Here is a 10,902-nt window from a genome sequence, read left to right on the forward strand (position 1 = left end):
TACCATGTAATAATAACTTGAAAGAAATGGACTCACAGAAAATTAATTTCAGTATCTCGATTCTGTACTACTATCAACTACCGACAACTGAACTGTCATCGAGAAATTTTGTATGAAAATCTGATCAGCGCCTCTGACGGGTGTCGTAGGAAACATTTTGGCAGTACATTCTTAATGTCAAATGTCGATAGCCAGCCGGTTGTCGGTAGTCGATAGTGGTAGAGAATCGAGGTACAGAACCTGACATAAATGTAACCTGTCAAATAAAAATATCGGCACGAAAAAAAACAAAACATAACTACTTCACCTGCTCGATTTAATTCAAGTACATTACAAGCACTTCTAAAATAATACATCAAGTAATAAAATAATGGATAGAATTAAACATGATAAGTAAAAACTATTGCAATATAAAAAAACGATAATATCGTTAATCAAAAGCCACTCAAGTTATTAAAGCATGGGGCAAATTGCGATCTAGAGCTGTGATTACAGCTAGCAATTTGTTTTGACACTTACTTAGCACTGCTGTCTGATTATGGTGTGTGAAGGAAGCAAAAAAGGGACGACTTTTAAAACAATTAATTTCCATTATAGAGAATATATAATTTTATGGAAGCTATATAGAATATATATGAATAGATTTCTTGAAATCTTTTCAATTCCAGTTGCCAAGCGAGAATAAGTTTGTGCGAATTACTTTAATGAACTCTCGATACAAAAGATTCAATGAAAACATACTCAATACTTACTCTGTCCTTCTATTAATATAAATGGGAAAGTTGTGACGATACATTTTTATGTCTATGCTTGTAACTCTTTCACACCAAAACTGCTGAAATTTGTACACATAGGATACTTTTTACCTTGAGAAATATTTTTTTGTGACGAAATCGCTAGCAGAAGCCAGTTTTCTATTAAATTCAAAAGAATTAGACCGAAAAACTGCTTACAGAATAACATTACAATTAGATTGAAAATTGAAATCAGCCTAACCCTATTTAAAATGTATTTTTAGAGCAACAAAGTCAATATTTAGTTACAAAGTAAGTATTGCGATCCAATTTGTATCAGACGGGCAGATCAATAACCTTAAAATGATTGACCAATGCCAACAGTTTTTGTCTCTGAGTAATACATTATTTTCTCACACCATCCATCAAGATCATATCTAATTATGTTAAGGCATTTCAAATTACCTTTTGTTTTAGCTTGTTTTATTATTTATGTTCGAGTAAAATTGTCGTGGATCAGTCATCATTAGGTTTGCTATTTTATAAGGCAAAGAGGAAACTGAAATCTTTCGGATGCATCGAATAATTTCGTTGGCCTTGAAAGGTTTAGTTGACTGCTGGTGTGGAGCTGTAGTTTATTTAAATGGTGATCCTGAAGTTCTTGCTTCCATTTCAGGGTTTTGTGGTTGGGTATATCTTAATTCTGTTGGACAATTTAATAGGTACTTGATGGCACTCATTTCCAATAAATAGCGGTAGGCTCACCCATACTGTATCTATGAGATGATTAAACCTCACCTATTGCTTTCAATTTAAACTTCGATTATAATAATTACTTATAGGTTTTGTATTAAACTTGGCGTAGCTATTTTTTAACGGTGGCTTACTTTTTTAAGGGGCATTTGACAAATAAAATATTTTACACATGAAGTCGGTAAATAGTCTATTGAATGACGGTTCTCTACAACTTCTCCATCTATATTAGACTATGAACAATACGGCCTTGTCTAATAGCAAACAATACTATAATCAAAAGCATACAGTTTACAAAAACACATAACTGTATATAGATTGCTTAATACAGTGTTTTATAAACACTAACAATGGTATCATGTGTTTAATAAAACAATTACTGTCACTACAGTTAAATGTTCACACATAATGAAAGACTGTGGAAAAAGGTGACTGGTAACTGTGCGAGTAACCTAGAAGCGAGAGAGGAACAATGATGTCTTAAACTCCCACAAAAGATTCCACACACTCTAGTAGTCCAACAACTTAGTATAGAGCCTTGTATGAAAGTTCCATGGCCGGCAGTGTATAATTTAATAATAAAGCCTATATAAGCCATCTAGTCTTCTTTTCGTATGGTTAGTGGCCAACCTAGTGTCAAAGTTGTTTAAGCCACCCTGAAGCCTTTGACGTGGCTTAACGACTGTTATCTTAATTGACAACAACCGACTTTTTACTTGCCCTCCGAAGCACGGAGACACGCAGTTCAAATATCACTATGCGGTCACCCATCTATGAAACGACCGCGCTAAGGTTTGTTTAACCCACAGATCGTTTACCGACCGGTGAGCGTAACTGGCTATAGTACATCATCGCCAATCTGATAAGGAGTCGAATTGGTCGCCATGGCCGAAATCGGAAGGATAGATAAAAATTGGCTTACAGAAATCGAAATTGAAAGCATGATGACACAGAGACTTCTGCAGCTGTCGGAGGACTGTTTAATTGCTTATTTTAAAAGTACACAGATTTTTCTTATCTAGTTAAATCGATCATGCTCTCTACTAAGTTGTCGGTCTATGATATAAACGGTGCATTCTTTATAAATTACTGCCTCGATTCAAACAAATAGTACTTTATATTTTCTCTTTTGTATTTCACTCATTTGTTAACTTGCTATGAATTATGTGAACAGTTTTCATGGCTGGTTGACTTTGAATGCAACTTCTTTAGTTGGTTACTTAAAGAAATGGATTATTAAACTGCCTTTTCTTTGGATACAAAGAAACTATGCTTCAGCCGTGTAATTATGTTAAACAACCTTATACGTTTAGTATGATTATTTAAAAATATGGTATGCTTGTAATAATTTAACATTAAAAAGTTAATGTAGGTACAGTTGCGCGTATAATCGATACTTGTTCAATGCACGTAAACGCATTGAAGTAAAATTATCACCAATGCACCAGAGCAAATATGCATCTTTTACCTTTGCGGTACAACACACGTGATTATATTATATTACTAAAAAAAGTTGTTATTTGAATTCGAGTTTTGTATACAAACTCCCCACGACATGCTTATTCATTCGTAACGGGTGTTAAAAATAACATATTTACATGCTGGCTTCATGCTTGGGGAGGGATGCAAATTTGACACAATCACTATCAGTACAAGCGCGATACGGTCGCTTTTTTATCTTTATCGCATCGTGAGTACTGCGTTCATAATCATTTAGACACACCACCATATAAAATGGAATATTTATGAAATCTTCACACAGATACGAAGAGGGAAATAACCATTCGCTATGTCTCGCACCCACGTAAGCGTACTTCTGCAAACTGCGTACTTTATTCCAGCAAAAAGACCGTCAATATATTTATTTAAAGAAAACACGCACATAAATAAAATGCATTTCGTTTTTATTTACGTACGTAAACAGTTCATACATAACAATACGGACACTAAAAGGCCCCACTCACAGTCAAAGGCTCTCAAATGAAGTAAATAACAAGATAAATCCATTGCCTTAGATGGCCGGGACATGCTCCTATAGCTCCATAGCATGTCGGGAGACATTCACCGAAACAAAGGCCGATAAAGTACCGTCACAGTGGCGGGGCCCGTCGCAAATTGGTTTATAGAGATTGCAACCGCGATGCGCGCAAAAAGCAACATCCCACTTTAGACCCGGCCTTACATCCTTTTTGCCTGCCAATATAGGGTAAGTTCGCCCTATCGCGTCCATCACCCAAATCGCGTCCATTTTTCGAACCTGCCTATAAAAATACTTGCAAATAAATGTAATATCACACTGAAGAACGTGAATTTTATAACTGTCAATAGCTCAATTTGTACGAAGCACGCACATATAGACAAAAGCTCCGAGTGCCTAATTAATCTCTGTAAAAAAAAAAGTTAATTTTGGTTGTTCAACAACGGAGTGCGGACGTGTGGGATTTTAGTAAAAAAAATAGTGTGCAACGGTGCGTTTGGCGGTAAGTCTCTTTATGTTTTATGTGAACTTAAGGACACATAGATGTTTTGAGACATGAATCATAACATAAACTAATTATATTAATTACTAATTTGCTTTTTTTTATCTATTAAATAGTTAAAACAGGGTGGACGCGAAGTGCTACACTGAATTTATTAAACTACCACTTTGCGTCCACGATGGACGCGAACTCATCCATTTACGTTTTAGTTAGTTGTTTATTTTTAAGTGATTATAATATTAAAACGAATTGGGTTTTCGTTCATTTTGTCATTAAAGTTACACAATTGTAATACCCAATTTGCGTCCACATTATTACGATTGTAGAAAAAGTAACAAAGATAGATCGAAACGTGGACGCACACTATTCCTATAGGCTATAATCTTGTAACAAATCGCGTCCGTCTTTATTAAATAATCGCTTTATTTTTTGTAAAATACTGATAATAGGATGAATATTAATATTTTATTTTATTCAGTATTTTAAATCTAGTAGGTCCATTAAATGTTTTCTATAATTCTTTTTTCTGTTTAAGATGAGTTCTTTAGAGTCAAACAAGAAGAAGGAAAAGGAAACTTATACAGAAGAAGATTTGAAGAAAGCTCTAAGCGACATTCGAGAGAAAAAGAAATCTGTAAGTCAAGTATGTAAAGATTATGGAATTCCCAAGACCACAATATTGGATAAAATCAGTGGGCGCTGACCAGATGGAGTGAAGAAACCGGGACCAGAACCAACGCTAAGTGTAGATGGTGAAAAAAAGGTAGTTGAATGGCTTCTCAACACATCCAAATGTGGATTCCCAGTGAAAAAACAGGAATTATTGGATACTGTTCAGAAAATCATTCGAGACGGGGAGATTAAAAATAAATTCAAAGATGACCGTCCAGGTCAAAGTGGATTGAAATTTTTTTGGCCAGAAATAAAGAATAATCGCTTAAGAATGCGGAGGGCATTAATAAAGCTAGAGCCCTAGTAACAGAAGAATCAATCAGATTGTGGTTTAGAGAACTTGAATAATATTTGGAAAGTATGAATCAGAAAGATATTTTAAGTGATCCAAAATGAATTTTCAATGGAGACGAAAGCGGTTTTGCTTTCTGTCCAAAAACAGGAAAAGATTTAGGTCCAAGAGATTTTTTTAATAATTAGGTATATTCTTAAATAAATAAATTAATAAGATCTAGTGTTTCTTTACATTTCTTTAATAACTAGCTGACCCGCGCAACTTCGCTTGCGTCACCTAAGAGAATGGGGCAAAATTTTTCCCGTTTTTGTAACATTTTTCGTTGCTAATCCGCTCCTAATGACCGTAGCGTGATGTTATATAGCCTATAGCCTTCCTCGATAAATGGGCTATCTAACACTGAAAGAATTTCTCAAATCGGACCAGCTGTTCCTGAGATTAGCGCGTTCAAACAAACAAACAAACAAACAAACAAACAAACAAACAAACTCTTCAGCTTTATTATATTTCTTTAATAATATCACCCCCTCATACCTTTTCTTAGCTGGTGGACGCGAAATGGTCCCAGGGTGGACGCAATTTGGATTTTGTGGACGAAAAGTAGGTGAAAAGCCTAATTCTGTGGTTTGCCTTTTCTTAAAAAAAACTCATGATGTTACAAACGAAATTGAAAGTTAATATTAAACTAGACTATATAGTCACCACATTACATAATTTTTTAAATTGAAACTAGTGCTGCAACATTTTTGTTTTCTCCCTCAAACTTCCTAACTGCACTAAATGGACGCGAACAGGCGAAATGACCCTATGTGCTGTAATCAACTCGTAATCGCGTCGAAACATGGGAATTTTTATGGGGTGATGCCACTTAGCTAGGCCAGCACTTTTCTAGCCAATCACGGGGACAAAGTTACCTTTGAAGCATCTAGTTCAAAAGCTTACTTTGTTTTATTTATCGTACATGTGCACTCAATGCGGGGAACTTACCGTAATATGCATTAATATCGTCAATACTTCTTCATTGACATAGCATAATTGATGTTTTTTTTTCATGTATTTTTTGTGTCCCATTGCTGGGCAAAGGCCTCTCGTTTTTCCTTCCAAAATTCCCGTATCTTGCTCAATCAATATAAAACGTTACTCCACAAAAAAAGGAATTTGATCAAGATAAGAAACATCATCTGTACATGGCATCCAGCCCATTAACAACATTTTTGGCAGTGTATTAAGAGGTTACACCTCATAAGTGCATTGCGGAATACTGGTAAAATGTTTTCAAGTCAGTGTACACCTACATATCACTGTAACGACCACTCAATACCGCATTGTGGATTGAATTTATATTGACCACAGGGCATTTTCTCTCTTAACGCCACCAACTTGGACGTAATGTTCTACTCACATATTTATTTTTGAAATGCGTGCAAACTTTACAGTGTTTTAGTTTTGAAGTTATACCTTTATTAAAACAATCAAATATATAAGAATAAATAATAAATTTTACCCATTAATGTCTCACTGCCGGTCAATTGCTGATTGGAGAAATTGCATAGGTACATTCAAGAACTCTTTTGAAGAACTCCATAATAAGGCTATTTTTTTATAAATTATATTTAAAAAATATTTTTTGAACGCGACAATACAAGCCTTGAAACTTAAATAATAAAGCGGAACCCACAAACACAATTTCCAAAAACGTTTTCCAATTAGTTTTTATAACGAAAGTATTCAAATATAATAGTAATAAAGTACAAGACTTTCCATTTTGTTCGCGTAGTTAAGCAATAACATTGCGTCTGCATTTCTCAGAACATTTAACTAGTGGGGTACCAGGAAAAAGCGTTTGCTTTCAAGTTCCAAGCCACAATTAACTTATATAGCCTAGAATTCCAAACGTTTGGTTGCAAGCAAATACTTAAAAACATCATGATTACACATTATAAGAAAGTGAAATAGAATTTACTATTTATTATAATACAATTTTGTAAAAATCAAATGAAAATAAACAACTTTTTAGGTGCAGGCATCTTCCAAAACTCTTAAATAAATAATAAGAAAATCTTTTCTCATACTTATCATTTTTATATACCAAAAGCAGTACAAAAACCGATATCTTCTATCGACCTTGATAAATACTTAATTAACCGTAGTCGATATAATTTGACATATTTATTTTTAATCAAGCTATCTTTAAAACAGCATAAGAATAAGTCAGAACCAAAATTAGACCTTTATACGAAAAGTGACAAAACTTCAGTAAAATCTAAGACATCGAACAGCAAGCAAAAAGAAATAACATGGCATCCAATTAAAGTGTCAGAGAGCGTTATATAAAGAGGCACATACAATGTACAGTATTAGAAATGTGTCGTGCGCGCCACCACATTCCCACCACGCGCGAACAATTTGCTCCACACGGCGCCAATTAAATTCATTTTTTAAACAAAGAACCACGACTCTGACCTTTCCAGCCTCTAATACCTTTATCTTAGAACTTAAATAAAGGGCCATTCTTTAAGGCGTAAGCCATAAAACGTGCAATAGACAGCTTATGCTTAGATATACTTTGTACGAGAATTTTACGTTGTTATATTTTATGGACTTGATAATAACACTGCTATATTTTAAAAAGGACGTAACTAAAAGTTAATCATAAAGGATTTTTATTTGGGTTTGTTTTCGTTAATACTTTCACGAACTCAAAGAAAGTTAAACACTTTACACACTGAAGACCACGACTGTAAAAGTTGATGAGCAAATGAAAAAAGGTACATAGTGCAAACATGTTAAACATTGCTTCAAAGGTGTTCACACGTGCTAAAGAAGCGAGTCTAATGAGAGATTTTAATTATATGTTACATGTTAAGGCTCGAGGAGCATCGCAATTTGCAAGTGAAATATAAATGGGAGAACATAGACTGGTTGGTTATTGGCTCTCTAACGCTGATAGTGGGTTCAATAGACGTGGCTGGATGCGGCGTCCGCGCATGCGCGCCTAACGAACGAGATGCGCACGCTACGATAAAACAGTGCATTTCAATAGCGCATGCGTGGATTCCCGCAATACACTGCGCTCTGCGACACTTACACTCACCCTCGTATCATATTTATTGCGATTGTGTAAGATATTGTCCGCAACTTAGAAATGAGGACACTCGTGTAACTCGATCGTATCTTCACAATAAACTACATGTCTTTTTTATCAAAGATTAAAAGAATAATAGCACAAGATCCAGTTAATGATACGAGTGCAAAGGCTTTAAATAGCAGTATATTAGGTGGCATGGACTCTGCTATTAATGTGAGCTGTAGTGACAAGTTTATTGCGCTATCCAGGATTTTAAGTAGTATCTTTAGAATGACACAAAAGAAGACACGTCAATCAAAGACTTCCAATTATAGAATAGATGATTTCACCGAGGCCTCGCAAAGAACGGCTATAAAAACTATATTTTTGTATTTTGCTTAAATGGGTTCAAATAGTTAACTGGTGAAGTAACAGGCGGACAGACAAATCCATCTTGGCACTTTTATTATTGGTTGTGAGTCTTAAAGAGCTAAGGGGCTCTCCGTGTTTACTATTACTGGTCGGACTAATAATACGTCTGGTCTTTTATTGGAATAAATGTTACACTTGGATTGAAACCACAAATGCAAAATTAACTTTTTGTTGTACACAATAGAGCGCTCGTTGCGGGAACGCGAGTTGTTTGTGATCGCACAGGAAATCGTTTTATGCCTCGCTTGATTACGCACTGAGGGTAACGTCAGGAGTATCCTTTTCTCAACGTTCAATAAACATAAAATTCTATGAAACCAAAACAAGTTTTATTAACGAAGACACAGAATTGTCTTTAGACATAACTAACTTATTTTTAATAAATAAATTTCACTTCAACATCGTCGATAATATAATTTCTACGAAAAATATTGTCTTTTCTTAGACATGGATCAGCAATAATTTATTCTAGCCCAGTTCCAATTTTTTCAGAGTTTCACGTGGGAAACGACAGCTTACCACCGCTACTTAAAGCTACAGGTCTCCAATTAGTCTCAAGAAAGAGATCAGGCAATTAGCCCACAAGTCAATAATGATCAAAAGATTATATAAATATTTACACTTAAGTACAATATACTTACTCATAATGAATATTCAACAAGATATTTACAATAAGCATATTTTTTGTGTTCTACATTTACTCAACAATAACAGTTCAATGAGATAATTAAACAAGGTAGATACTTCATTATTTTTAAATTAATAAACCATATCCATTAGCACACAATCTGTACAAAAAATAGTTTGACATTTTATCATTTTATAACCCTAGCTAATTACTAGGTTGTATAAATTGAAGTGGTCGAACGAGATCAGAGCGTACTATGTGCAATTACAATGAGAATCAGTAGCCGTACAAGCTGTCAAATTAATACCACCAGATATAATCAGAAGCTATTGAAAAAGCATTTAAAACTTGATGTGTTTATTAAATTGTCGTAAGTTATTTATGAGCGCACGAACACTCGTGCCCGCTGTAATTATTGCAAGCTCCACGCTCATTTCTCACCTCGCTAAAAGTAGATGCCATCAAAAACATTCTGTAAAAACCTCAAGTCTCGCCGTAAAAAGTTGTGAGATCTATATAATACCAAGTCGATTAATCTATTCAGTCTCTACTTTAAGGACCTTCTGTCTTAAGTTATTACGTATGTTATTATCATGCCAATTAAAAAAAAATACCTGTAAAACAAATAGACCGACCTGGCCATCACATGATTTAATTATTAGTATGTATCACACTACACAGCACGACGAGAAGAAGTTAATGCTCCTGAAATGTCAATGGCGAATTTGTGTTTTCTTGCGATGACCAAGTCGATCTATTTGTTTGAAAGGTATTTTTTTTTTAATTGGCATGATAATAACATACGTAATAACTTAAGACAGAAGGTCCTTAAAGTAGAGACTGAATAGATTAATCGACTTGGTATTATATAGATCTCACAACTTTTTACGGCGAGACTTGAGGTTTTTACAGAATGTTTTTGATGGCATCTCACTTCTTTTTGTAGAGCGAACATAAGTCCAATTTGTATGGAAAGACGTTTTTTTTTCATAATTCAACATATTTTCCTTTGGAAATGTTGTTCAGTTTCATGGGGTAAACACCCTTACCCACCCTTAACCCCCTCCCGTTATGCCTCATATAGTAGGTACCTATTTACACCTATTTATTTTATTTTCTACAGCAATAATAATTCATTAACTGCAAATGTAACCTTGTAATCTTATACATTTATATGGGATTACAAAGTTATTGTTGCAGTTGGTGTATTTAGAAAACTGGACCGAAATTACAAAATATTAAATTTTTCCCATGATTAAGACACTAAACCCTATTTGTATTCTAAATTTTAAGCTTCTAAGTCTGCTAGAAGTACCTTAGACTTTTGATGATCGGTGAGTCAGTGAGTCAGTGAATCAGTGAGTGACAAAATTCAAAATTTTAACAAGTTGTCATTCTTAAACTACTGGTTCAAATTGACTGAAATTTTAAATATACCGTGTTTATACAATGACTAATTAGTTGCTGAAAATCCAGGCTTCTTGTTTTATCCACAACGAAATTATAGGGGTGTCAAAAATAGCCCGAATTGCTTCGAGAAAAGGATGTTACGGCCGTGCCGCTTTTTTTTTGCTCGACTTGCGGGGGCACTTCCGTGCCCCCAGATTAATGTTGTATTATTAAAATGCACTTCTACACTCTAACTACGGTGAGACTAAGCATACATAAGCTTTGTATAGGTTTATTAGCTAAACTTTTTTTATTAAGATTCCTACAGTACCGACGACGTGTTCGTGTCTAGCTGAGTGATGAGAACATTAAAATTTGATACGGTTTTCAATCTTGATTTCATGCTTATAATCGGAGGTAGTTATCCGAAGATAGAACTACGATTAAGATTA

The sequence above is a fragment of the Anticarsia gemmatalis genome, chromosome 13 (assembly GCF_050436995.1).
Source record: "Anticarsia gemmatalis isolate Benzon Research Colony breed Stoneville strain chromosome 13, ilAntGemm2 primary, whole genome shotgun sequence".
Lineage (NCBI taxonomy): Eukaryota > Metazoa > Arthropoda > Insecta > Lepidoptera > Erebidae > Anticarsia > Anticarsia gemmatalis.